The 27605-nt window shown below is 42.6% G+C and overlaps 7 non-coding genes across 7 annotated transcripts; 3 read left to right on the forward strand and 4 right to left on the reverse strand.

Moving 5' to 3' along the window:
- Positions 1–1493: 1493 nt before the first annotated feature.
- TRNAL-AAG lies at positions 1494–1575 on the reverse strand. Its single transcript has one exon. It is a non-coding gene; the product is annotated as a tRNA-Leu (tRNA).
- Positions 1576–5063: 3488 nt separating this feature from the next.
- TRNAE-CUC lies at positions 5064–5135 on the reverse strand. Its single transcript has one exon. It is a non-coding gene; the product is annotated as a tRNA-Glu (tRNA).
- Positions 5136–5595: 460 nt separating this feature from the next.
- TRNAF-GAA lies at positions 5596–5668 on the forward strand. Its single transcript has one exon. It is a non-coding gene; the product is annotated as a tRNA-Phe (tRNA).
- Positions 5669–16242: 10574 nt separating this feature from the next.
- Positions 16243–16315, forward strand: TRNAM-CAU. The gene has a single exon. It is a non-coding gene; the product is annotated as a tRNA-Met (tRNA).
- Positions 16316–21725: 5410 nt separating this feature from the next.
- Positions 21726–21798, reverse strand: TRNAK-UUU. Its single transcript has one exon. It is a non-coding gene; the product is annotated as a tRNA-Lys (tRNA).
- Positions 21799–23987: 2189 nt separating this feature from the next.
- On the reverse strand, positions 23988–24060 carry TRNAM-CAU. The gene has a single exon. It is a non-coding gene; the product is annotated as a tRNA-Met (tRNA).
- Positions 24061–24880: 820 nt separating this feature from the next.
- TRNAL-AAG lies at positions 24881–24962 on the forward strand. The gene has a single exon. It is a non-coding gene; the product is annotated as a tRNA-Leu (tRNA).
- The last annotated feature ends 2643 nt before the right edge of the window (positions 24963–27605 follow it).

Below are 27605 nucleotides of genomic sequence, written 5' to 3' on the forward strand. Positions count from 1 at the left end.
GAGTGTTGCTGTTTTGTGTTATTGACTGCAGAGTCATATCTTTCAAACGCTGGTTAACTGAAGGAGGTGGCAAGCCTGACATCCCATTGTGAAAGCTGAGCAACATCTGTATTGACCCCAAATAGAGTAGACTTCATCCTCATGAATCCATTTTCAACATGACCGTTGTCTCCCTAAAACAGTCCTATGATCGTGACACCTGGCTTTATTTGTTTTTATTGAAGTATCGTTGATTTACAATATTTTGTTCATTTCAGGAGTACAGCTGCCTTTAAAACTCCCAACTGACTCCCAGTCCTGCAGTTAAAAATCCCCAAATTACTAGCTCAAACTCCAGGAATCTTTTGATATCCCCTTAACACTGAAAATGAACATGATGAAAAAACGCTGGAAAAGTTTCAGATACTTTACCTGTGGAAAAGTCAGTACATTTTCAAAGAATCCTAAAGTGGGATGACAGAGAAGGCAATGGCACCCCACTCCAGTACTCTTGCCTGGAAAATCCCATGGACGGAGGAGCCTGGGAGGCTGCAGTCCATGGGGTCGCTAAGAGTCAGACACGACTGAGGGACTTCACTTGCACTTTTCACTTTAATGCACTGGAGAAGGAAATGGCAACCCACTCCAGGGTTCTTGCCTGGAGAATCCCAGGGACGGGGGAGCCTGGCGGGCTGCCGTCTATGGGGTCGCACAGAGTCGGACACGGCTGAACCGACTTAGCAGCAGCAGCAGCAAAGAGGGGTGAATGCTCAGTCACTCATTTGTGTCTGACTCATTTTAGACCCCAGGAACTGTAGCCCACCAGGCTCCTCTGTCCATGGGATTTGAAAAGCAAGAATTGTAGAGTGGATTGTCATTTTCTCTTCCAGGGAAATTAGGATAGACTCGACTCTGCTATATCGTTGTAAATTTCGGGAAATGTTTGTATGCCCTCGGGTCAAGAAAAGATTTTGCAAACAAGGCCCCGAAAAAAGACGATTTTGATACTTTTCTCCATTCCCATACTATAAGTATTTCCAAATTAGAAGACACGAAGTAAGTGAGCTGAGAGAGGCTGGAGAAAGGATAGTGACTATTTTGAGCATAAATTATTCCCTCGGAGGCACTGGCAGGATCTATATTGAATTGCAGGGCATTCCCAGGAAGCTGACATCCATTCATTTGTTTGTAATAAGGACTGTATGCATAAAAGCACTTTTTGTTTATGTTATTGATTGTTATTGATTCTAGGCATCCTCAGGGCCTAGAATGATGCCGAAAATATACTGGCCGCTCAAATAGATAGACTGAACAACAACGTGTAGACAGATTATTCGAGCGCATGTTTTCCGTTGAGCATTGTTCTGAGGTAGTTACCTATGGCCCTTGGGAAAACAGAAGTCAAAAGGGGGGTGAGATAAGGACTAAACTTTGTAGGATATTAGAACTGCCCACTTTGGGCATGAAGAAAATTCGTTTATCAGGCAAGTCTTACACAATAAAGAAAACTGCCCTGGCAGCGGTGGGATTCGAACCCACGCCCCCGAAGAGACTGGAGCCTTAATCCAGCGCCTTAGACCGCTCGGCCACGCTACCTCTTCTGGTCTGTAGTTTTTCATCATTTTCCCTAAGAGTGATAGTCTTCCCCTTACGGTTCCGTCACGTCTCCCCCCTTAGGACTCCTACCTGGCGTTTTCCTCACCAGTACTACCACAGAATTTCTGCCTGGCGTTCAACCACCACCCAGCCTGATCCCTAATACCCTACTTCCCCACAGTTGGGAGTAGCGGGGAAGGAAACCAGGGGATCCGAGCCGCCCGCCCGTTTGTAACCAACCCGGGAGGAAAGAACTGCAGGTGGTCGTATGGGCTGCGGGTCCGCGGTGGAAGGTGATGTCCCGCGCAGCCGCGACACAGCTGAGAGTCCAGGAGTGGTTTTGGATGAGGGGACGCTAGTGCGGAAAGACAAGCCGACGAAAGGAGCAGAGAGCCCAGTCCTCAGGACGAACGCGGTCTCCGCAGAAATGCCCCCAGGACCAAAGGCATTGGGCGGTTCATTTTGAAACGCCAAGGTTTCAATCAAAAACTATAAACAGACGCGGGTTCCATCCCTGGAACGGGAAGATCCCCTGGAGAAGGGCATGGCAACCCACTCCAGTATTCAGGCCTGGAGAATCCCATGGACAGAGGAGTAGCCTGGTGGGCTACAGTCCATGGTGTCGCAAAGAGTCAGACACGACTGAGGTCACTTAGTATGCATACATGCATTATCCTTAGCTGCAATACTTTAGCAATTACCAGGTGTTATTTTCTAAGGAGATTACCTTAGGAAAAGCACTAAGAAAAAGAATTCTCAATAGAGCAAAAGCGACATAGTCACCCCCCTACTCTTGCTAAAGCTTTTTTCCCTAGTTTCTCCATATATCCCAAGCTGCTGCTGCTGCTGCTAGGTCACTTCAGTCGTGTCCGACTCTGTGCGACCCCAGAGACCGCAGCCCACCAGTTTCCCCCATCCCTGGGATTCTCCAGGCAAGAACACTGGAGTGGGTTGCCATTTCCTTCTCCAATGCATTAAAGTGAAAAGTGAAAGTGAAGTTGCTCAGTCGTGTCCGACTCTTAGCAACCCCATGGACTGCAGCCTCCCAGGCTCCTCCGTCCATGGGATTTTCCAGGCAAGAGTACTGGAGTGGGATGCCATTGCCTTCTCCAATATCCCAAGCTAAGAACCTCTTTTCTCATCTGCTGTGTCATTCCGAGGCCTCTCCCTCGTTCTCCCTCTCGGTCCCTCACAACACCAGTAGACTCCCCTCCGCTATCAGTATTATTAATATGTACTCCCACCAGTTCTGGATGGCAATATGGACATAATTTGATGGAAGCTGACCACTTTGTGACAACTTTAACCCTCAAAGACAAAGAGCAATGATATCCTCCTGCTAGGTACTAACTAGTTTAATACTTCATCAGCGTCATCTTGATCCATCAAAGGCATCAATTCAGAGACCAGTTTTCTCTTTCTGGGGTTTGCATTCCTACATGGTAAGCTATCAAGGGGGAAAAAGAAAACTGAAGAAATAAATTGAGATAAACTGACTATATCAAAGATTGGGCATCAGGAGCCCACTAATTCATTCAACAAGTATTGTTCCTGGGCCCCTGGGCGCTAAGCTGTACACTGAGTATTCAGTAGAAACATTTGACCAGTGCTATCCTCACCCTCAGAACTACCAGGGAAGGCAAACATTCATCAAGTAATTATAACTCAGGGCTGTAAATGCAGGAGGGCTGCATTCACATTTAGTTGGAAGAGCTAACTTAGCATAGATCTGGAAAGGCCTGGTTGGAAGAATTTATGAATGCACTGAGGAATGCATGTTGGAGTGAGACAGGCCTGGTGAGAAGTGTAACAGGGAAAGTTTGGGTGAAGGGGGCCAGGGTCAAGATTGAACCTGCAACCCCTTTCCTCCAACAGGCCCTCTCCTGGAGGGAAGATGGAGATTGATGAAAGAGTGAGAAATGCAAGCAGAGAGAAAGAGGTGACGAAGAAATGATCTCCATGCAGGAGAAGAAAATTCAGGTAGCTTTCAAAGAAGAGTCCTTTGTCTCTAATCTAGTTAAGTTTATGTTGAAAAGTTTTAATATTTAGAAAAGCATTAAACACACTTAAGGGTTCTACACAGATTCCTCTCTAAAAAAAACAGATATTAAAAAGAAATGAAGGAAAAGATTCTTGCTACATAGAGAGGAGACAAAATATGACATCATTAAAAGATGTTGTTCAAGGCCCTCAGGCCTATAGGTTGATTCCCTGTGAAACATTAAGCAAAAAAATACAGAACAGCTTCCGTATGCAGAGAAATTTGACAAAATACTACTTTTATGCCTATAGAAAAATAAAATTTCTTACATAAATTGATATTACATAGGTGTTAAAATGTATTAACATAAAAGTATTGGCAAAATAACAAAGGAGTGTCCCAGCTCAAAGAGGTTTTGAAATTTGGGAATTTATATTTGGGGGTTGGGGGAGAGCAGAAAATGTGCAGTTAGTTAGAAAGAGTACTACTGTTTCCATTTAACATGATCATAAAAACACCATCTGTTTGTAGAGTAAGATCAGGGACACCACGATTTCTATTTGGAAACTTGTGAAGAGTTCAAATGCGCACTAAACTTTTATAAGAAATGAGAAGGAAATAATAAGCAATACACCTGTGAATGTTATTTAGACAAACCAAGTAACAAAGATTCGTGCCCCAGTACTCTCAGACAGAAGGCAGTTATTGCAAAGGCATGAAACTGTCAAAAGTCAGGAGAATAACAGGATCCGCCTTTCCTCAAGTAGTTTTCAGTAAATTTCTCAGTTGCGCATTCCGACATGTTCAATACTTTGTTTGCCTGTTTCTTAGTTTTTGACAGTTTTCCTTTAATGATCTAGCCTTCCCCTATTTTCTTTCTTAGCAAACCCCAGATAAACTAAATTCGTAGCTAAAGAGAGGTGGAGGCGCTGGGGAGATCAGGCAGTCCGGAGCTCGCCTAGGCCCAAAATTCAGTTACCCTTCCAGTATTTCTCTGGCGATCTCCCTTCTCCCAAAGCAGTGAAACTAGAAAATCCACCATAGAGAGTGCTTTTCAAAATTCCAGCTGCTCTCCCAGATTCAGAAACTCGCCCACAACCAGCGAAGACAAACGTCCAGAAAATAGCTTCTCGATTTCTTTCATCTTCATTGGTAACTAGTTTTTTCTTTATGTTATGCTAATCTCGATCAACTCCTAAAGCTAATCAATTGCCTCCAAAATTTCCCTCTCACTGGATCATCCAATCGAATAAATTAAAATTTTGAAGCATTTAGGAATAGTGGACAGCTTTTTGATCAATGAGAAGTAACTAACTCATTTACCATTTTTTTTGTAAACCACTGAAATTTACATCATTTGTCATTTTGAGCTTGGAATATTAAAACCATTGCAGGGCTTCTAAACCGAAAATGTTTCATATGAAAATTAAAAGTTAGCTTGTATACACTTCTAAAGTTTCCCCTATGCGGGAACACTGGTAGTTTAAAAAAGGGAAAAAGCTACCTGTTCCCTGACCGGGAATCGAACCCGGGCCGCGGCGGTGAGAGCGCCGAATCCTAACCACTAGACCACCAGGGAAGGTGCTAGAAGGCTGTTAAGAAAAACCTACGAGGCTAATGCTTCGTAGGTACGAAGTGGCACTGCAACAGGATCACTTTCGCTTTTACAAGGACCTCCTGTCCGCACCAGCCAATAAAATATGGAAGAGAGGAAGATGTGGCAACGCCGAAGAAGAAGAAATCGGGGCATGTAGATTCATAGAGTCTCTGTCCCTGCTCCAGACCTGTGGATTTACTCGGGAATAAATTGAAGATTTAACGAAATAATTACAGCAGTTCTTAAAACATTAATTTGTAATTGTCTTATCTTTATCCTTATAAATTGGTGAGCCATTAGAAGATGAAAGTCCTTTTTAAATTTATCTTTGACTTCCTCAAAGTACTTATCGTGATGTTTATCAAACAAATTCTTAATAAGTAGTGACTAAAAGGACAGAGAATAAAGTCATTACAGGTTATTTTAAGGTCGTGTGGGCGGAGCCGAAATAGCTCAGTTGGGAGAGCGTTAGACTGAAGATCTAAAGGTCCCTGGTTCGATCCCGGGTTTCGGCAAACAAGCAACTCATTTTAATGTTTATTAAAATACTGAATGTACAAATGTAAACAAAATACACACAGAACCAAAGAAACAGGCGACTTTTTTTTTCTCAAATTCATAAAGGAAGACACAAGGGTGTTGTGCAATAAGACGATTCTTCCAGTAGGAGAAACCTAGGGAAGGACTTCTACATTTCACTAAATGGAAGTAGATCCAAATGTGCTAAAGGAAAATCATTTTCCCTTCTTTTTTGTAATATTTAGTGTGTATCTTCTTTCTTGGTTCGGATTCTGTTCTATTTATGCTATGTTCCTCTTTCTTCAAAACTACACCTTCTTCATTCCCATGGAATTAGTCCAGCAACCGTAAGCCAAAATAGAGGGGACTCCACTTTCTCCCGTTCATTTCTACTTAATGATTCCCCCTTTCCCCCTAATCTTATTCTCTGCCAGGCTCTAATGCAAAGGACACCAGTCTCCCAGGTAGATATGAAAAAGAGCAGTTTAATATGAGGAATATCAATTACATTTTTTTCTCGACGTCATTTTCCTTCAATAAAAATTTATTGAATAAGTGGACTCCTTTGCAATTCTGAAGAGAAAGAGAGAGGCAAGGCAGGAGAACTGAAGAAAGTTCCCTAGAAAATGAAGTCATCTGAGTTGAATTGAAGAGGTGGCTCCTGGCTGAAAGAGGGTGTGGGGCAGGGTGCCTGGTAAACTGAGCCAGAGCCTTGAAAGAAAGAAGAGTCATGATACTCCAGTGGTTTCCTTTTTCCCTATCTCCTAATTTTCTGGTTCTTCACATATGCCAACCTCTTCCTACTCAGGGAAAGTTTTCCCTCATTTCCAAGGTTAATTAACACTCCATCTGAGCTTTTGACAACCTTCTCCTAAATTCCATTCTACCCTTGTGTCTGATCTCTCTCCCTCTTACCTGCCTCTCTTCAGACTACAAGATGCCTATCCTCATCTTTAGACAAGAAGAAGCAAACACAAGCCCTCCTGTTTTGCCCTCAGGCTTCTTCCCCAGAGGCTTTCCTTCCACTCACCACCAAACTTGTGTCAGGAACAGTATTTGTCTCCACTTCTTTGCCTTAATTGCTCATCAGCTTACATCTGCCTTCCAATCCTGAGAAAATATTACCATCAGCCACTCAAGTTTCTAATGCTTTGGCTTTTTTTTCCCCCCTAAACTTAATTTTGTGCAGAATGCAAACTATTGACAACACTTCCTTCATGACACAGTCTTCCTTGGACCTTTTCTTCTCTGTGCTCTCTGGCGGCTCTGTTTCCATCTTCCCTCTCCCCCACGTCTAAGGACTCTTTTTAGAAATGGCTACTTCTCAGTGTTCTGACCTCTGTCTTTTTAAAATTCATTTTTAACTTTTAGATAATTGTAAGTTCACATTCAGTTATAAGAAATAATGAAGAAAGATCTCATGTATGCTTTACTGAGTTGCCCCCAATGGTGACACATTGCAAAATTATAATGCAATATCAGGAGCAGGGTATTGATATTGATAAAGTCAAGGTACACAACATTTCCATCACCATCAGGGTCCTCAGGTTGCCCTTTTATAGCCGCTGACCTCTTACTCCCCCCACCCTAACATCTGGCAACCACTAATCTACTTTCCATTTCTACAACTTTGCAATTTTGAGAATGTTATATAAATAGAACCATATATACAATATAATCTATTGGGGCTGGCTTTTTGCACTCACTGTAATATTCTGGAGATTCATCTAAGTTGTTGAATCTTTCACAGTTCATTCCTTCTTATTACTGAATAATATTCTGTATATTATTCACCACAGTTTGAACATTCTCCATTGAAGGACATTTGGGTTGTTTCCAGGTTTCTACTAGTATGAGTAAATATACTATAAACACTTGAGGATAGTTTTTATGTAAACATCAGTCATCATTTCTCTGGGATATATGTTCAGGAGTGCAACTGCTGGGTAGCATGGTACTTGCATATTTAGTTTTTACAGAAACTGACAAAGTGTTTCCCAAAGTGGTTGCACCATATTACATTCCTATCAGCAACATATATAGCCTCATCAACCTTTGGCGTTGTTACTAGTTTTATTGTAGCTCTTCTGATAGGTATCTAGTGACATCTCATTGTGCTTGTAATTTGCATTTCCCTAGTGGCTAATGATGTTGAAAATTTTTTCTTGTGTGTATTTGCTATTTATATATCTACTTTGGTGAAATGTCTCTTCAGGTCTTCTGTCCAGTCAAGGAAGAACTTTTGTGTACAGGTTTTTGAGTGAGAAGTTCCTGAAAATAACTTGAAGTTCAGACCTGTTGCACATCTGTCTTGGATTATACACTTGTCAGGTAATGCAATATAATGAAGCACTATTTACAAAATGCAATATAGCCTTACTGTTTTGGGGAAGGCCAATTGCAGAGTGGAGAAATCCCCAGGATAATAAGTCATTAAGAAGAGTTTCTCCCAGTTTGCCTGACTGTACCACCCTACCCCTGTGTGCAACATTTAAAGATAAAGCAAACAGGTAGTGTTTTAAAAATAAAAAGTCAAGTCGGGCCCAAAAAGGAGTCATTTATGCTAAGCCTCATTGTCACCAAGCCCAGACATAATTAGCGTTTTTGCCCACCTGGAAATATAATGTAAAACCAGTCAATCAGGAATTACCTGATCAGGAATTACCTGATCAGTATTAGTTAGATAATCTAGCTCCTGCCATCCCCTAAAGGAAAGAAATTTAGCAATAACTAATCATCTTTTTTCCCTAATAGAACTTCCTTGTTCCTGCTCACTTCTGTCTACTAGAGCCTTCCATTTTATACAGCTCCTCGGAGCTCCTTCCTATCCGCTAGATTGGATGCTGCTCCATTGGCATCGATGTTTGCTCAAATAAAGTCTTTTTAAAAATTTAAGATGCCTCAGTTTATCTTTTAACAGCAGTATGCGCACCGCCCTGAAGTCAGGTGGTTGGCTGTGTGCGAGAATAATGCTGGGGAAAAATGATTTTTTTTTTTTTTTTTTAAGAGAGAATCCTGTAAAGGGAAGGTGAACAAAAGAGACCGGGTCTCGTCGGATGTCCGGGCAGAACTGCAGGCACTGCTCGCAGGCGCGGTCCCACCGCCGCCCAGCACGGGGAGTTTGACCTGCTCCGTGTCCGGCCTGGGCCGGGTCCCCCCCTCCTTAGACAACCTGGTACCCCCGGGCTCCCCCGGAAGCCCCATGTTGGTGCCGGGCCCAGTGCGGACGCCCGCTCTACACAGCGCCGGAGTCCCGAACCCCCGGGCACCCACGATCCGCCGACCTCAGCCTCCCAAGAAGCTGGGATTACAGGCGCGCGCCACCGAGCCCGGCGCGGGGAGACGAGGCGCCGCGGGCCTGGAGGCTGCGGCCGGCGGCCCTGCAGTGATGCGCGGCGGGACCCGCGCGGCGACTCCCCTGTTCCCAGCCCACTACCCCCTCAAGATTGCTGGAAGGGTCTCAAGAGACGCAGAAAGCAAGGGCAGAGATGTGAATACGCTTCTTTTATCGTGTTGCCCTGGGAATCTTTGCATAAACCGCCGTAAATTTATCAGAGGATGAGCGTTGAGCGTTCTTCGCAAATTTCAATGCGCGTACAAAATCATAGGGGGATCTCGCCAAAATGCAGGTTCTAATGCTGCGGATCTGGGGGTGAGCTCTGAGATTCTTCCTTTCTAAGAAACTCCCAGGTGTGGCCAATGAGCGGCCCGTGCGGCAAATGACAAAGTTGTTGCCGTTTTGGAACCTGATGGTTCTACACTCTTATTTAGCAGTGATAGCTTTATATTAGAACATTATAGAGAAAAATAAAAGATACCCACAGTTGTGCCTTCCTAAACGATCATAGGCATCCACCCCACCACCTGCCATCCCGCACCCTTTTTAGTTCCCGCCCTCCTGCATGCATAATTTTTTGCCTGGTTGAAACCTTGACATATGTACAGTACCATGTTGGATGCATTTGTTTGCTGCTTTGTGGTAGGTAATAAAAAATTGCAGTATGTGTGTTAGTTGCTTAGTCCTGTCCGACTCTGCGACCGCATGGACTGTAGCCCGGCAGGCTCCTCTGTCCATGGAATTCTCCAGGCAAGAATACTGGAGTTGGTTGCCATTTCCTTCCCCAGGGGGTCTTCCTGACCCAGGGATCGAACCCAGGTCTCCTGCATTGCAGGCAGATTCTTTACAGAGATAATAATAAATGTTGAGAACTGTTCAATTACTGCTCTGTCAGCCAACATTTACTGAGACCCCTCTTTGTGCTGTCCATCTGGGGAATCAGAGAGCACAAAATGCACTCGTCTGAGGATCTTATGGCCTGATTTAAAAAAAAAAAAAAAAAACAAGTAAATCAGCAAGGATTAAAAATTGTATTCTTCCACAGATGTGGAAGGGCAGGGTTTTGTGTAGAGCACATCATCAATCCAGGCACCTAACCTAAAGATGGGGAGGGTTTACTGGAGGAGATGATAGCTGAAATGTGTCTTAAAGATGAGCTATGATTAGGCAGGTAAGGAAGGTGTGGTCAAGAATTATAATAAATATTTTTGGGTCTTCCTCACAGGACACGCAGTTCCTGAAACCCTAGGACTTTCCTAATTGATGAGAGCCATAAAGCTGCCTGTTGTTATGTTAGTGAGGGGATTTTGGGACAACTCACTTGGAGGGGTCAGATTGCCAAGGAAACTAATCTTCTGATTAAAGGGTTGAAACTCTGAGTCCCACCTTCACCTCCAGGGAGGGGAGAGGGGCTAGTTTAGTTCAATTCAGTCACTTAGTCGTGTCTGACTCTTTGCACATGGACTGCAGCATGCCAGGCTTCCCTGTCCATCAGCAGCTCCTGGAGCTTGCTCAAAATCATGTCCATTGAGTCAGTTAAATTGCTGATGGCCTATGATTTAATAAGAGTGTCTATATAGTGAAGCATCCATAAAAAAAGAAAAAGAAAAAAAAAAGACAGGGTTTGAAGAGTTTGGGGCTGGTGAACACTTGGAAATGTGAGGACTGTGACCAGCTCAGAGAAGGCATGGAAGTTCCATGTTCCCTTTACCCATACCTTGCCCTTTGCAACTCTCCTGTCTAATTGTTCCAGAGTGATAGCCTCATAATAAGCCAGTAAACTCATACAAGCTCAACATTCAGAAAACTAAGATCATGGCATCTGGTCCCATCATTTCTTGGCAGACAGATGAGGAAACAGTGGAAACAGTGACAGACTTTATTTTGGGGGGCTCCATAATCACTGCAGATGGTGACTGCAGCCATGAAATTAAAGAAAAGTTAGACTACCCTAGATAGCATATTAAAAAGCAGAGACATTACTTTACCAACAAAGGTCTGTCTGGTCAAAGCTATGGTTTTCCCAGCAGTCATGTATGGATGTGAGAGTTGGACTATAAAGAAAGCTGAGCACTGAAGAATTGATGCTTTTGAACTGTGGTGTTGGAGAAGACTCTTGAGAGTCCCTTGTCCTGCAAGGAGATCCAACCAGTCCATCTTAAAGGAAATCAGTCCTGAATATTCATTGGAAGGACTGATGCTGAAGCTGAAACTCCAATACTTTGGCTGCCTGATGTGAAGACTCATTTGAAAAGACCCTGATGCTGGGAAAGATTGAAGGTGGGAGGAGAAGCAGACGACAGAGGATGAGATGGTTGGATGGCATCACCGACTCGATGGACGTGAGTTTGAGTAAACTCCAGTAGTTGGTGATGGACAGGGACGACTGGCATTCTGTGGTCCATGGGGTTGCAAAGAGTCAGACACAACTGAGCAACTGAATGAAACTCATACATAAAATGTTTCTCTGAGTTCTTTTATCTAGCAAATTAATCAAACTCAAAGAGAGGAATTTTTTAAAACTCCCATCTATAATCAGTTGATCATATGCACAGCTGACAACCTGGACTCGTGATTGGCATCTGAAGTGGAGGGCAGTCTTGTGGAACCCAGCCCCTAATTGGTAAAATCTGACGCTATCTCTGGGTAGATAGTGTTAGAACTGAGTTGAATTGTAGGACACCCAGCTGGTGTAAAGAACTGCTTGGTGATGTGGTAGAATATCACACATGTTGGAATTATGTCAGATCCATAGGGCATGGAAAGATTCTTTCCATGAAGCATCAACAGGTACAAAGCTGATGATGAAATGATGAAAATTGCTCTGTCATGTCTGACTCTTTGCAACCCCATGGACTATACAGGTCAGTATTCTGGCCTGGAAAATTCCATGGACTGTATAGTCCATGGGCTCGCCAAGAGTCGGACAGGTACAAAGCTGAAAAGGTGTCAAAATCCCTAGTTCCAAGTTCAAGTAGACCTGAGCAGAGCATCAACAATGCACAGGCCAGAGAATAAGATTACGATGATATTGCAGATGAAAAAAGAGTTAGCTTGTGTGGTAGTTAGTCTCGCAAAACTGACCCCAACGTAGCAGGTCTCTCAGTAATCACACCTTTGTGTAGCACATTTTCACAGTGACTCTTGGCTGACCTAGTAGAATTTCATTGAAATGACATTTTGCCCATTCCAGGCCCATCTGAGTCATAAGAACCCCAGCAGCTTCTGACGAGGTTTCTTGAAATGCTCAACCTGAGAAGCTCCCTTTCAGAACCCAGCCACATGGAAAAGCCACAGTCAGGCACTCTGGGCAACAGTCTCAACGTAACTCCTAGAAGATCACAAACACCAACTGCCAACACCCATCACATGAGCTGTCCATCTTGAACAACTCAGCCCAACCAAGTCTTCAGAGGATCAAAGATCCTGCTGCATCACATGGAGCAGAGTTGCCCAGATGAGCCCAGTCAACCAACAGAATCAAGAGAGATAATAAAGTGGTTTTCTACTGCTATCACAGCAAACACAGTGGCTTGAAACAACACAAATTTATTATCTTAGAATTTTGCAGGTCAGAAGTGATACATTTGGGGACTTCACTGGTGATCCAGTGGTTAAGACGCTGAGCTCCCAATGGAGGGAGCATGGATTCAATATCTGGTTGGGGAACTAAGATGCCACATGCTGTGTGTCCAATAATAAAATAAAACAATTTAAAAAGAAGAAGTGATGCATCTGGTCTCACCATGCTGAGGGCAGGGTATTTGCAGCCTGCATTCCCTTCTGGAGGCTCAAGGGGAGAATCTGTTTCCTGCTTCACAGAGTTTGTTTCTTTGCAGTGGTAGGACTGAAGTCTGTTGTCTGCTGGCTGTAAGCTGATGGACACTTCCAGCTTCTAAAGGCTGCTACATTCCTTGGCTCTTCAAAGGCATGAATGATGGGTTGAGTCCTTCTCAAAATCATATCTCTTTACCTACTCTTCTGCTCCCCCACCCCACTTTTAAGGACTCGTGATTAGGATCATCTCCCTATCTCATGGTCTTTAATCACATCTGAAAAGTACCTCTTACCATAGAAGGTAACATTCACAGGTTCCAGGGATTAGAGAACGCCTTTAGAATGGCCATTATTCTGCATACCACAAGCCACTGTGTTTTGGAATTCTTTGTTACATATTAGTAGATAATGAGGACACACTGTGAGCCTCATCTTCAATGCCACAGACTTACCTCAAAGTTCCTTCTCTATTTCCTCCTATTCCCAGTCTCTAAATTGTGGAGTTCTCTAAGGTCCCTACCTGAGTCCTCATTTATCTTCTCCCTTCATGAGCTCACCTGATCACCTGACTTTAAACACCACCTACACCCTGATGATTCCCAAACTTTAATTTTCAACCCTGCCTCTCCATTAAGCAGGTCCATTTACATGACTGATATTTCCACTAAATGTTCAAAAGGCATCACAAACTCGGTATGTTCAAAGGTCTCTTGATTTCCTTTGTGAAAGTCGTTCAGTAGAGTCCGACTCCTGTGACCCCAGGGACTATACAGTCTATGGAGTTCTCCAGGCCAGAATACTTGAGTGGATAGCCTTTCCTTTCTTGATTTCCTACCCATCCCCAAACCTGCTACTTCTCCAGTTCTCTTAATCTTGATAAATAATCATAGCAGCAATTAAAATGTGTGAAATAAAACTTAGATTCCAAATAAGTTATATTGTACTTTTATCAAATAAGAAAATTCTGTTTTTCTTGCTGTTTGGCTGCCCCTTTCTGGTTATTATTATTATTATTTCATTCTTAAGTAGTCATATTTCCCACAAAATGAATCATTATTTCAGTGTATGAGTTTGTGTCATGATCAACATAACATCAAACAATACTGGAGAAAGAGCATATACATCTCTGTTTTACTATAGTACTTTTTTCCATTCCCATCCTCAAAGCATTTCCAAATTAGAGAAGTACATTCTTCTTATCCCATTATTTGAAAATAAAGATTTTACAACATGCCAATACTCAATGTATTTTCTATGGCCAGCAACAATGACATCCACCTTGGAGGCCCAAAGAGTTTATCTCATTACACTTGTATGAGGTTAAAAATCTCAGTAAGTGCTTCTGCACATTTTGAAGAAAATAAGACTATAAACTTCAATAAACCATGAAAGCCTCAACATCATGAGTAAGCAAGCCACACTCTTTTAAAGCAATGCTATTTGTACACGGAGTGCAGGACATTTAGCTGATAAGACCTTTTCATATTCTTTGGTAAGGTTAAATAGAATTTGCCAAAATTCACATTTGCACCTCTGCAAATTGTGCAGATAGATGAACAAGGCCTAGTTTGTAGTTAAACAAGTTATCAACAATCATTTAAGTATGTAGCGGTTTAATTAAATCTACACACAAATCCAGAAGGCGATTTTCGACACTATGTTTCAAGCGAAAGTCATAGGAGCTAGGGAAACATTTTTTGGTTGCAGAATTTTGACACATCACTTGATGTTGTTATATTGTAGACAGCAAGGTCATCAGACAGAATCAGCTCCACCTTGCAAGAGACCAATACATGGTATTGAAATTTACCTTTTTGTTTGCCTCCCGGTTGCAACCTCTGAATCAGGACTTTTCAAGTGTTATACCCAATTCTATTTTTGAATGAGCACTGGTGTCATTTGGAGACTAAGAAAACCTGATTGGAAAGTTCCCGCCCGTCTAAACCCAGATTTGGGAGATTCAGTATCCCCATGTACTTTCACATCTCCTTTTTCACCATGCCCAAATCCAAATCCTTTTCTACATACTGTGCAGTTGCTTCGGTAATTTACCTCCCTAAACCAGTTATATGTGTTCTTCAATCCGTCATTTAGACTTTTTCAGTGATCTGGGTCATGCTGGAATTCCCACGGAAGTTCGTTTGTTCCCACTTTCATTATCTAGACTCTTAGAAAATATGGTCATAATATCCACAATGTTAAACATAAAGCCAACACTATTTGGACAAAAAGCACAACAGTTATTCTACAGGCACAGCCAAACTGTTGACGCCCACGACTACGGACAACTTATTTCACATATTTAAGCCACAGCACTCAGGGATGCAACACTGGACCGCCCATTGTTGCGAACCAGAAATTACGATTGCCCTTATCAGCGTCCAGGGGGAAACAGCGACTGCAACTGCAGAAGCTGAAAAAGATGTGCCGCATCCGTTTGACGGTAAATCAATGTTCCTTTCAGTCTTCCGGGGTGGGGAACCCCGGGGCGATAAAGTTGTCATAGGATTGTACTTTCCCCAACCGTCCGTAGCCCATCTCTGAACCCCGAAAACACTGACTTTTCTCAACTGGGGAAGAGGGTTCCCGGGAGGTGGGGCTTTCCCGAGACTTTCCCTGCAAATCAAGTGGAAGTGTTAGTCGTCAGTCGTGTCCATCTCTGTGCGACCCCGTGGACTGTAACCCGTCAGGCTCCTCTGTCCTCAGGCAAGAATACTCGAGTGGGTTGCCATTTCCTTCTCCAAGACAGTAGGTAAACCAGGCTTTTCACCTATTCTTGTTTCTGTAACTACAACTCTTACACCAGCAGATTCCCACGAGTTTGCAGCAAGGACACCTTACTCTGAACCATCAAGTGCCGCATAGTCCGGGAACCCCATCTGGACTTCCTCCGGACGGAGCCGTCGTCGGGGAAGATTGTAGTCCGTTAAAAAAAACTGATGGGACGGGGGGTGGTGTTTAAAAATGAGGACAAACCTCTTTCTGGGAAATTTGCCTGCGAAGGAGCAAACGAAATAGAGCGACGTCTCGAGACTGAGACGCCGAGTCAAAGGAAGTGTTTTGTTATTTAAGACAGTAAACACTGAAAAGTGTTCAAAATACTGATTCGGAAGAATCAAGTATTGAAGGGAAGAGGGATCATGAGAGAGGAAGCGGGCAGTTTTCCTCTTCCCTAGAGACCACAGGGATGGACGCCAGTGTAGCTTTAGTGCAGGTTTATAGGCAAGACGTTAAGGAAATTTTCCTCAGGTTGTGAGAAGTGGAGGTCATCAATTCAGAACGAGCGGGATCAACAGCGACAATCCTCGTCTGATGCAGGTTGTAGAAGCTGTTGCACTTGCGCAAGACAGCTTTTCCTTTCCAAATTTTAAAGTGAGGGAAATGTAGAGCAAGATCGAAGTTTAAGCAAAGTAAAATCCAGTGTTAAAGATATTTAACGAGCAGGTGTAGTCATCTGCCTCCTTAGCGCAGTAGGCAGCGCGTCAGTCTCATAATCTGAAGGTCCTGAGTTCGAACCTCAGAGGGGGCAGTTAGCTTTTGCCCTCAGGCGTAAAAAAGTTACAGTGTCGTCAAAGTCTGCCTCCTGGCCATTGAGCTGAAAGTGCCCTCGAAGAGGTTAAGATTAAACTTTATCTTCCTCCCAACTGGTAGGTACAAATATATGCAGACATACGCCTCTTTATGTGTAGTGACTTGTTTTCTTCATTTCTTTCCAATGGACAATCTCTCTTTTTTTTTTCTATTTGTTTTTATTAGTTGGAGGCTAATTACTTTACAATTTTGTACAATATTGTAGCGGTTTTTGCCATACATTGACATGAATCAGCCATGGATTTATGGGTATTCCCCATCCCGATCCCCCCTCCCACCTCCCTCTCTACCCGATCCCTCCTGGTCTTCCCAGTGCACCAGGCCCGAGCACTTGTCTCATGTATCCAACCTAGACTGGTGATCTGTTTCACCCTAGATAATATACATGTTTCGATGCTGTTCTCTGGAAACATCCGACCCTCGCCCCCACAGAGTCCAAAATTCTGTTCTGTACATCTGTGTCTCTTTTTCTGTTTTGCATATAGGATTATCATTACCATCTTTCTAAATTATATATATATGCGTTAGTATACTGTATTGGTCTTTATCTTTCTGGCTTACTTCACTTTGTATAACGGGCTCCAGTTTCATCCATCTCATTAGAACTGATTCAAATGAATTCTTTTTAATGACTGAGTAATATCCCATGGTGTATATGTACCACAGCTTCCTTATCCATTCATCTGCTGATGGACATCTAGGTTGCTTCCATGTCCTGGCTATTATAAACAGTGCTGCGATGAACATTGGGGTGCACGTGTCTCTTTCAGATCTGGTTTCCTCAGTGTGTATGCCCAGAAGTGGGATTGCTGGGTCATATGGCAGTTCTATTTCCAGTTTTTTAAGAAATCTCCACACTGTTCTCTATATCAGCTGTACTAGTTTGCATTCCCACCAACAGTGTAAGAGGGTTCCCTTTTCTCCACACCCTCTCCAGCATTTATTGCTTGTAGACTTTTGGATAGCAGCCATCCTGACTGGCGTGTAATGGTACCTCATTGTGGTTTTGATTTGCATTTCTCTGATAATGAGTGATGTTGAGCATCTTTTCATGTGTTTGTTAGCCATCTGTATGTCTTCTTTGGAGAAATGTCTGTTTAGTTCTTTGGCCCATTTTTTGATTGGGTCATTTATTTTTCTGGAATTGAGCTTCAGGAGTTGCTTGTATATTTTTGAGATTGATCCTTTGTCTGTTTGTTTGCTATTATTTTATCTCAATCTGAGGGCTGTCTTTTCACCTTGCTTATAGTTTCCTTTGTTGTGCAAAAGCATTTAAGTTTAATTAGGTCCCATTTGTTTATTTTTGCTTTTATTTCCAATATTCTGGGAGGTGGGTCATAGAGGATCCTGCTGTAGTTTATGTCAAGAGAGTGTTTTGCCTATGTTCTCCTCTAGGAGTTTTATAGTTTCTGGTCTTACATTTAGATCTTTAATCCATTTTGAGTTTATTTTTGTGTTCTAGTTTCATTCTTTTACAAGTGGTTGACCAGTTTTCCCAGCACCACTTGTTAAAGAGGTTGTCTTTTTTCCATTGTATATTCTTGCCTCCTTTGTCGAAGATAAGGTGTCCATAGGTTGGTGGATTTATCTCTGGGCTTTCTATTCTGTTCCATTGATCTATATTTCTGTCTTTGTGCCAGTACCATACTGTCTTGATGACTGTGGCTTTGTGGTAGAGTCTGAAGTCAGGCAGGTAGATTCCTCCAGTTCCATTCTTCTTTCTCAAGATTACTTTGGCTATTTGAGGTTTTTTGTATTTCCATACAAATTGTGAAATTATTTGTTCTAGTTCTGTGAAAAATACCATTGGTAGCTTGATAGGCATTGCATTGAATCTATAGATTGCTTTGGGTAGTATAGTCATTTTGACAATATTGATTCTTCCAATCCATGAACATGGTATATTTCTCCATCTGTTTGTGTCCTCTTTGATTTCTTTCATCAGTGTTTTATAGTTTTCTATGTATAGGTCTTTTGTTTCTTTGGATAGATATACTCCTAAGTATTTTATTCTTTTTGTTGCAATGGTGAATGGTATTGTTTCCTTAATTTCTCTTTCTATTTTCTCATTGTTAGTGTATAGGAATGCAAGGTATTTCTGTGTTAATTTTATATCCTGCAACTTTACTATATTCGTTGATTAGTTCTAGTAACTTTCTGGTAGAGTCTTTAGGGTTTTCTATGTAGAGGATCATGTCATCTGCAAACAGCGAGAGTTTCACTTCTTCTTTTCCTATCTGAATTCCTTTTACTTCTTTTTCTGCTCTGATTGCTATGGCCAAAACTTCCAAAGCTATGTTGAATAGTAATGGTGAGAGTGGGCACCCTTGTCTTGTTCCTGATTTTAGCAGAAATGCTTTCAATTTTTCACCATTGAGGGTAATGCTTGCTGTGGGTTTGTCATATATAGCTTTTATTATGTTGAGGTATGTTCCTTCTATTCCTGCTTTCTGGAGAGTTTTAATCATAAATGGATGTTGAATTTTGTCAAAGGCTTTCTCTGCATCTATTGAGATAATCATATGGTTTTTATCTTTCAATTTGTTAATGTGGTGTATTACATTGATTGATTTGCGGATATTAAAGAATCCTTGCATTCCTGGGATAAAGCCCACTTGGTCATGATGTGTGATTTTTTTAATATGTTGGATTCTGTTTGCTAGAATTAAATGGACAACCTCTTATCCAAATTCCTCTGACTACTATTCCTTCTTGGAGCAGTATCTTATTGGTGCACTCAAATATATTGAAAAAAAATAATGTACAGATATATTAAAATCTGATATTCAATTTTCCTAGTAGGTTTTTTGTTTCGTCTTCAAATATACATGCCGTCTCCTTGCCCTGGCCTCCCTATCTAATCTGGTTCTAACTGGTTTCCCACCTGTACTACACTAAATTGTTGTTCTTTAGTAGATAAATCATGTCTGACTGTTTGGTGACCTCATGGCCTGTACCCTGCCAGGCTCTGTCCATGGAATTTCCCAGGCACGAATACTGGACTGGGTTACCATTTCCTTCTCCAGGAGATCTCCCTGACCCAGGAATCCAACCTGCCTCTCCTACATTGGCAGGTGGATTCATTACCACTGAGCCACCAGGGAAGTCCACGGTATAGTGGTCCACAAAAACATCCCCACCCAAAACCTCAGAAAAGGACCTTATTGAAATTAGAGTCTTTGCGGTTATATTGGGCTTGCCTGATGTAATCAGCTAGTGGTAGAGAACCCGCCTGCCAACGCCAGAGACCTAAGAAAGGAGGGTTGGATCCCTGGGTCGGGGAGATTCCCCGGAGGAGGGCAGAGCAACCCACTCCAGTAATCTTGCCTGGAGAGAATACAGAGAAGCCTGGCGGGCTACAATCCATAGGGTCGCACAGAGTTGGACATGACCGAAGCGACTTAGCACACATGCATGCATATGTAATTAATTAAACTAACATGAGGTCATACTGGATTGGGGAGTGGGGGGAGTACCTTAAATTCAGTGGCTGGTGTACTTATAGGAAAGTGTGTTTCATCCACTCTTGTATTCCCAGTGCCTAGCACAGTATCTGACAAACAATAAAAGTGAAAATCGCTCAGTTGTGTTCAACTCTTTGCAACCCCATGGACTATACAGTCCATGGAATTCTCTAGGCCAGAACACTGGAGTGGGTAGCCTTTCCCTTCTGCAATAAACACTTGTCAAATAAGCCAGTGAGTGAATTAATTAGCATATTAAATGTTACTGTTTTTGTTTTGTGTGTGTGTGTTTGCCATATTCCCTGTAAGAAAGGTTTTTTTTCTATCAAAGGAGAAGTTATAAAAAATAAGGAAGTGATTCATTCTTAGAATAATTGAACAGAAAGGTATATAGCCAGCTTGTGAATAAGATTCCTAAAATGGTAATTCGTTGCCAATCCTCTGTTCTTTTCACTTCTTGATTCTCCTTCCTCATAAGAACATTTTGGCAAGCTAATTTTGCCAGCTTTATCCTGGACATGCGCAGAGCACTAAAAGAATGGGGAAAGTAGTTAATATAAATCCTCCAATCAGGAACTTAACAAGGGCTACTCGTGGCCCTCCTGGAGACCAATCGTCCAATAAAAACTTAGGTGACCTCCAGGAAGGATTTTAACTCTGGTCCTCAACCTATGAGGAGCAAAAGGAGGGAAACTTCGTCTTTAGGGTAAAAACCAAGTGGACTTCCCACTCAGTGTGTTTGCTAGTAAACTGCCTTGCCGAGCCATTTTCTATCGTGTGTCTTATTCCTGAGACCCTGAGAGCATTTCCAACATTCCTTACTGCTATATTACTCCAGGCAATCAACACCTCAAATTTGGATTTTTGCAATAATCCCCACAAGGAGTCCTACCTACTGAAATTCATCCTACAGTTATACTTCTCTGGCTTAGTCTGTGCTGGAAAAAGAGAGCACAACACTTAGGCTTCTCCTGCTAACTATCTGGACCTCAGACAGTCTATATTTCAGTGCAGTTCTCTTAACAGTTCATTCTGGTGCAGAATGAAAGAGGTGTGTATACTGGGGAACATTTTAACCATGTCTTCTTGAGCTTCAGTCTCTGATTCCAGGAGCCTACATCTGCTACAGGTTAAGCAATGCAGTTAAGGATTGCAGAGAGACCAAAGGACTGGATTGTCTGGCTGTTAGGCAGGTCCTTAGAGAATCTTGATTCTTACTGAAGCCACCACTATTCTGAATCTGTTCCTCTCCTTTATAGAATTAGAAGCTATTTTTTAATTCACTCAGATTTCTTCAGACTTGCAGGACTGATTACAATAGCCAAATATTAGAGAAATTCCAAGCCAGAGTATGAACATATTATAGCCATATTGATGTTTGATCAGCATATTCTTTCTCATGTAAAATAAACTCTATAGTGGAAAGCAGCCAATATTGGAAGATTGCTCTATGCACCTGTAATCAGAGTAATGGATCTAAAAAATATTAATGACTATGGTATCAGGCAACGATGGTCCAGTGCACTCACCACCGAAATAGTAAAGCCAAGCCCCTCAAAACAATAGAATTCCGATCCTAGTACTTTTCTAAATAGGGCCACATTATCAGACAGATATTCTTTTTATCCTTACGGAGTTTCGCAGTCCGAAATGCCTTCTCAGCCACCCATTATCAACCAAATTTTACTTCACTTTTAGGAAATTCTTTTGTTTTGGTACAAGGCCAAGTCTCCTAAGATTCTTCTTAAACGTTAGCTGCGACCGTTCTGATGTAGAGATCCCATATATTCAGCTCAGCGTTTGCTCAAGAGTCAGATACACTTTTCCTCCGCGGAAATACACGCGGAGGTGGAGTCAGAGCTGGATACCAAAAGCCTAAGAATGCGCCCGAACAGGGACTTGAACCCTGGACCCTCAGATTAAAAGTCTGATGCTCTACCGACTGAGCTATCCGGGCTCCCTTAGCAAGAGCTTGTTTCTTAAGTATCCTAACGTGAAAAAAAGTAAAGTACATGGAATTTAAAGTACAAAGTTCAATTTTGTTCATATTCCTTTACTTTATTCCTAAATCTATCTTTGCAACCTTGAATAGGGCTCACAATACTTCTGCCCCCAGGTCATGAGAAAAAAATAATTCTCATACCTTAGTGATAGTAACCAACTTCTTAATGTTGTGTATAACTGGAGATGTCACCTGGACCATCTTGTGCTTCAGCTTCAAAATTTGAGCTCCTAGTCTTCCCCTAGCCTTTACGAATGCCTAGCACAAAAAAAAGGCCTCAATAAGTAGGCTTTAAGAACGTATTTTGAGCAAGCAGCTCAGCTTTGCCCTCGGCTTATAGAGTGGAAAGCCACAACCTCTGCCCTAGTGGAGTTCACTCTTTAGAAGGGAGTCAGCCTTTTAAATGACGAATTACATAATAAATGTTTGGTCACTGTGATAAATGTGCTTAAGAAAAAGTACAGATTACTGAGATGTGTAGAGAAACAAACATATAATCTCATGACCTGAGCTTCCAAATTAAATGAAGCAATACAAGTAAACTCTTGGAATAGTGTCTGGCATTTGCTAATGGTTCGGCGAAAGGTAAGTGTTATCATCATTACTACTTTTATTGTAAACTAGATGAATTAGAATATCATATTTAATCGTTTGGTCATGCTACCTTAGACAAATTACTTAATCTCTCATCCACTTTCCTCCCTCAAATCCTGCAACAGAAATTTCTTCCTCAACAGTTGCATTTAACATAACAATAGGAGGTACATTTCCAATTATGTATTTATTCATGTCACTATTCAAAATAGATTTGAGGTGGTTTACACAACTTCACTGTTATAAGATAAAAAGAAAAACATTACTAGACTTAAGTTAGGATAAAGGATAGAGGTAGAAAATTAAAAGTCTGCACAATAAAGTGCCCCCTGTCCCCAGATCGCCAAGACAGTGGATTATAAGCGGAGGTGACCTCTTCCAGGCGGTCAGAGAAGAATTTTCCCAGAACACAATGTTTAAACTGAGAGTCAAAGGCTTTGTACTGTAAAGTTTATAATAATAAACTAGACAAAAATGTGGCTCCCACATTCCAGGAAGTACAAAGAACAGAACACTTTGAGAACTTAATGAAGGCCTGTTGTACTTATGTGCAGATCTCTTCTTGGGACGGTATTGATAGAAGTGGGGCAAGTTGAACAGAAGGACAGAGACAAAACAGACTGACAGGCTTAGAGGTTATGGCTAGGAATGCATCATATAGACTTCATTCTTGCAGCAATATAAAGTCATTGGGGATTTTAAGCAGGGAGGAACAACATGGTCAGAGATAATTTCAAATAGAGCATGCTGATTTCACATAAAGAACGTGGCAGCGTGGGACCAGAGATGATAGACTTGGCCTGCTGACTGACTGTGTGGCAGTGCTGGGGAATGGCACTACTGGGAACACTTGGGCCCAGACTCTTCCTTGGGACCTAGAGAGGAAGAAGTGTCAAAATCATTTCTCTCTGTAACTCATTGCCCTAATAAGCACTTTACTGGGAGAGGCAGAAATAAAAGAGAATAGGAAAGGGCACTTTGAATCTTTCGTGAATTCTCTGGAAAGCATGGAGTGTTTGCTCTGCTTTTGATCTGCCTTGTGGATACCTGAAGGTTCTGCCACCGGTTCTGATCAGCAGCAGGCAAGCTCTGAGTGAACAGAATGTTGGAAGAAAGTGACCTTTTCCACAACTGTCAACATGAGGTAACTGGATACGTGCTGAAGGATTCCAAAAACTTGTTCAGCTGATTGCATTCAGATCAGATCTCCTGAGGTTGCTGTTAAAAATCCAGATTTGTCTTGTCTGTCATGTCTCACTCAAACACAGCAAGTAAACTCTATGAGATGAGGAGCATCTTCTGTTGTACACAGTGTGGTATCCCTCAGCCCCTATGTTATCAGTCAAGGTCTACAACTGGAACAAGAATTTTGAAGTAATTTTACTGAAAATTACTATTTTGTGTCTGAATATTACACGGTTCTGTAAAAGAACAACTACCCATTCGGTTTCATGAAAGCAAATTTCCTCGTTTTGTTTGTTTTTTTTTTTTTAAAGACCTGAGGAAGGAGAAGAAAACAAACAAACAAACAAAAAACCAAAAGTGTATGTTGCCCCCTCTGAGGTTCGAACTCAGGACCTTCAGATTATGAGACTGACGCGCTGCCTACTGCGCTAAGGAGGCAACTGTACCGCCCCCTCCAATAAAAGGTCTACCAAGCAAGAAAAAAATTCTCGGATTCACAATGCCTCAAAAGAAGATGAAACTATGGTTTAATTCACGTCTAAAATATGCAGTTTGGAAGGCAAAGCCATGCAGAACAAGATAAGGGTCCGACTGCAAGTCCAGCTCGTTGGCCCTGCAAATTGTCCTGCGAAGACTTAGGGGCGGTGAGGGCAACTGAATCTGGACTTCGCAGAAGTTCTGTTTGCTGTAACCAGGACCTGTGGAGATGCGCTACCTTCTGAAAAGCAAACAGGACTTCAATAGCAAGGACTGCACTCTCTGCCTCCCTTATGAGGTTCCGTGGAGGAGGTCTCTTGAGATGATGAAGGAGGGCGGGAGAGGCGGGACCCTCGAGATTCTTGCCTCGTTTTTTGGTCAGCCTTTCTCCAGGCTCAAACCAAACTCCCGGACTTGCTCACTCCTGCAGTCCGGGGGCTTACTCCGGATTCCAAGTGGATCTGGAGCCCACAGCATCCACTGGAACTCTCGGTCTGCGTGACTCCTTTTTCCTATATTGGTGACAGATGGGGCAGGTGCCTCTTCCCGCGCCACCTGCGGCGTCACCATTCAAGATGAACCTGGGAGCCATGAGAAAGTAAGTGTCAGGGGCCAGGGGGTTCTCGGGCTGAGGTGGGAGTGGGGAGGGGAACGCTGGAAGAAGGGCCCCGGGGGACAGTGCAGAGTGGCGGGGGCGTGGTGGGGGGGAGGGAGGAAAAGGACCCGAAATGGGTCACAGTTTGGGTCAGATGATATGCACGTAAAAGCAGAATTTGCGGGAGGTAGCGTGGCCGAGCGGTCTAAGGCGCTGGATTAAGGCTCCAGTCTCTTCGGGGGCGTGGGTTCGAATCCCACCGCTGCCAGGGTCCTTTTGTACCTCAAGCTTGTCTAGGCATTTCAAGTCCAATGCACACAACAGTTCTCACAGGCTCCAAATTCAGGTAGGTTCCTCTCCTCCTACTACATCTGTTTTCCCAGAGACCAGAGAAGACACCTATAGGCACTGCCCCGAAACAGCGTCCACCTCATGATAAGCCTTCAACTGATTATTCCAATGAACAAAAAGTTACTGAGCGTTTACTGTGCATGGTATTTACTCCCTCGTATTTTCACCACCCAGCAGTATAGAACACATGACAGGCTTTCTTTAATTCATTCTTTTATGTAAAAAAGAAAAAAAAAAAATCAGCTCCTACTGTGTACCACCTCCTAAGTACTTACTTAGGCCCTGTAAATGCAGTAGTACTTATTATGGATGCATTATTCCATAAATGGTGGACTGGTGAACGGCGGTCAGTCTCCCAATCTGCAATTGGAGACAGGTCCTGCCCGGCCACAGTTCTCAGTATCCCTGCTGCCTTCTCACTTCACATTTTATTTATTTATTTTTTTCATTTCACATTTTAAATCCTATTTATGTTGATCTGAGGTGTGGCGGCTCTTCTTACGCTCAGCTGCCCTTCACCTCACACCAAATAGAGGCGCTTTCCCCACTCCGCACGTGTCCCTGCGTCTTCTGTTGGGCCCCTCCGTCTCTGCTCCAAGCAATTCTCTCTGTCCTCAAAGTTTCTTACCCTTCAGCAAGGTAGTTGCTGTCTCCTGGAAGCCTCCCTTGATCTCTCTCCAGAATTACAATTAGGCCCTGAGCACCTGGATGGGAACAAGGAAGGAAGTCCCTGCCCTTGTGCCTACGAGAGAAGACAAGCAGTAGAGGCACAATGGCCACAAGAAGGCACAGTTTCCACTGGTAAAGAATGCAACAAAGGAACTATGAATGACATTGTAATATATAGTTACCAAAATAAAGAACATTACGTCAGGACAATGTATAGAAGGACATAGCTGAAATTGTTTCCAGTGGTAACAGTGTTAGAGGACAGGGAGGTTATAAATTGTACTTTAGACACTTGTTTGAGTTGTTAGACTGAGTGGATATTTATTTTATAAGTCCAATAGGTGAATTCACAAATCTGTAAATTAAAATTTTTTAAAAGCCCAATCTGATAAATATGGCATAGGAGAAATGGAACAAACTGGGGAGCTTGTAGCAGGCCTCAGCTCAGCCATTCCTTCCTCTGGCAGGTTTTCCTCATTGCTACCTGACCTTAATGGCGTATTCCTGTTGTTTTGCATTGGCCATGCTCTGTTATCACTCTATCCATCACTTATTTTAGCATTTACCATAACTTTTGGAAGTGGAAAATTTTGTGTAATTGTCTGCTTTTCCCTATGCATCATAAACTTTGTCAGGTACAGAACCGTATTTCTCTCACTTCTCCACATCATGAAAACAAAACAGATATTTCTGGTAAGTAGTAATGAATAAATAAATACATGAAAGAATATCTTCCTAATTTGTGAAGTGAGTAAGGTATATAGAGCTCAGGTGCCAGGAAGACCTTGAGATCTTCAGTTTGAGGTAGGGTCATGTGTTCTAAAGCCCCATTTCTACAGGACACTCCAGCTGAACTTGGTTCTTGACCACTGATTTAGCCACACTGACTTCTTTTTGGATTCAGCTCTGCTACCAGGTAAGTGTAAACCGTTCCTGCTCAGATTATGAGGGAACAGTTTGCTTCTGGATTGTTGGACCCAGTCATTTCTTCCCCTAGACATTCCTCTCAGTGGTCTTTGTTGACACTCACCTTGCGATATAAGGTTCACATTCACCTTGTGAACCAACCATGGATAATTCCAAGGGAAAGGAGCAATCTTCTGAACTCCAAACTCAAGAATAAGTAAACCAACCCATGGCCAGATTGGAGAAGGCGATGGCACCCCTCTCCAGTACTCTTGCCTGGAAAATCCCATGGATGGAGGAGCCTGGTAGGCTGGCCTGGTAGCCTGGTAGGCAGTCCATGGGGTCGCTAAGAGTCGGACACGAATGAGCGACTTCACTTTCACTTTTCACTTTCATGTATTGGAGAAAGAAATGGCAACCCACTCCAGTGTTCTTGCCTGGAGAATCCCAGGGATGGGGGAGCCTGGTGAGCTGCCATCTCTGGGGTCGCACAGAGTTGGACACGACTGAAGCGACTTAGCAGCAGCAGCGTGGCCAGATTTCCTATCTTTCAGCTCCACAACCACTATCCTTCCCTGAGATAAAAAATGTGCTAAGGTTGAAAAAACATTGATTTATGCCCCCTTTTTGCCTTGTCTAGCCTCAGAAAACAATTTAAAGGCTATTGCTGAAGAGTGGCTTTTGAGGTTCTGGTTTAATTTTAAAACCAATGGATATAATAGAATAGAGAGTTGATACGCATGGAGGGAAGAACTTAGGAGAACTGTATAGTGACCTGGGCAAAGTCTTTGAATTTCACTGTTGCCCTCTCTACCTCTCCAAAGATATATTCACTTCAATCCATATTTACTGAGCACCTGTTTTGTGACAGGCACCTTGCTCAGTTGTAAAGCCAGCAAAAGGATGAATGGCAGAAAAATGATTCAGGAATTCGTAAGCAATTCATCCTTGGTAGATTACCAGAGGTCCATGAAGAATGTAGGGT

This window comes from Cervus elaphus, chromosome 7 (assembly GCF_910594005.1).
Source record: "Cervus elaphus chromosome 7, mCerEla1.1, whole genome shotgun sequence".
In the NCBI taxonomy this organism is placed as follows: domain Eukaryota; kingdom Metazoa; phylum Chordata; class Mammalia; order Artiodactyla; family Cervidae; genus Cervus; species Cervus elaphus.